This window comes from Lepisma saccharinum, chromosome 7 (assembly GCF_977018435.1).
Source record: "Lepisma saccharinum chromosome 7, izLepSacc3.1, whole genome shotgun sequence".
NCBI classification, from domain to species: domain Eukaryota; kingdom Metazoa; phylum Arthropoda; class Insecta; order Zygentoma; family Lepismatidae; genus Lepisma; species Lepisma saccharinum.
In genome coordinates, this window is record NC_139235.1 from 93,687,470 (window position 1) to 93,688,919 (window position 1,450).

The following is a 1,450-nucleotide window of genomic DNA, read 5'->3' on the forward strand; positions in this document are numbered from 1 at the left end:
GTGCAATAAATGTGTAAATTATGTAATAAATACCTCCTCCTTTTTGGGTACGTGAGTGAATACCCGTATTCCAACCCTACATAATAGGCTACTTTAGCTAATTGGATTTAACCTTTAGTGACCATGCGGTAAGTTGTCTTCCTACACATGGCTGTCAAGTTGACTTCCCAGCACCACATTGCAGCAATTGTCGTGTAATTTTGTGAAAACTGTCTTTTTTGTTCATTTGTATACATATCAAGGTATGACATACTCGAATTGCAAGACAATATATCCTTTGCGGTGGTATAGCTATGTTGATTACAAAATCTTGACTGTACCCTTGAACCTCTGTACCTCCTGGAGAATGTGAAATATTGTGCATGGTTTATGAAGATTTTGTTGTTTATGAATGTTTTCAGTTGATTTTATCTCTCGGAAATATGTTATTGTGAAGTAAATGATGTCTGTTACCTTAGTTTGTTACTTTCCCGTGTAGTAGAACAGCCTGAAGGCTTCGCGCAAGTGAATATAGCACCCAAACGACTATCCACAACAGCAGCTATAATTTTACGTAGTTAGGTTATGATTGTTAGGTTTAGTACTGGTAGTTATTTTCGCTATTTTAGTGTGCATACAAACAGTTTTTACCAGCAAACAGCGGCGAAAATACGTGTAGATGAGAAAATTACTAAATAAACCATTCATCCTCATTGCCATGGTTAGTCACGTAAAAGTAGGAATAATACATAAATTTGGAAATTGTGTATTAACGAAAGAAAATTGTCTTTTCTGCAGGAAAGTCAATGACTTGTACTTTATACAATATCGTAAAAGATTTTGAGGAATGTGATATGTAAACCTGAGTGTTCTAAACATATTTGAAACGCTAGACTTTGATGTTGCCTTGTTCCTCCCAGCGTAGAGATGTTAATTCATTAATTCAAAGGCAACAGATCCCGTTGCAGTAGCACTTGCAAAGACGATTCCACAGAGGTAAGACAGCGGCAGCAAAAAATAGGGCAAAGCCAAGTTGGATCGGTAGCTCAGTGGTAGAGCAATGGCTCGGTATGCCAGACACCCAGGTTCGAGTCCTGGTCGAGCCTGCTTCTTTTTGCATCCTCTTACTGAGACGAATAATTTTATTCTACATTTTGAATTGGTTTTTCTTTAATATTTTAATCTCTGTGCTTCAGGCTTCGCAAATAACCTAGCTAGCCTAGATGATATGCCTTCTGATGATCTTTTTGTTACTATTATTAACAAGCAGAGTTGGGTGAAGTTGTTTGTTTCCCTCTGAGTATTATGGGATAGCAGTGGCGAATACTGGTTTTAATGAGTGGGTAATCTCCGACCCTTGATTCATCCACCCACTCCTGAAGTCTCCCTGCAAATTTACCTCAGCTTCCATACAGGATTTATGAATATAGTGTGGAAAATTTTACCTTATTGTTGCGACCACTGTGGATCA

The 1,450-nt window shown here is 37.9% G+C and overlaps 1 non-coding gene across 1 annotated transcript; it reads left to right on the forward strand.

Moving 5' to 3' along the window:
• The first annotated feature begins 1,014 nt into the window (after positions 1-1,014).
• On the forward strand, positions 1,015-1,085 carry TRNAT-GGU (transfer RNA threonine (anticodon GGU)). The gene has a single exon. It is a non-coding gene; the product is annotated as a tRNA-Thr (tRNA).
• Positions 1,086-1,450: the final 365 nt, after the last annotated feature.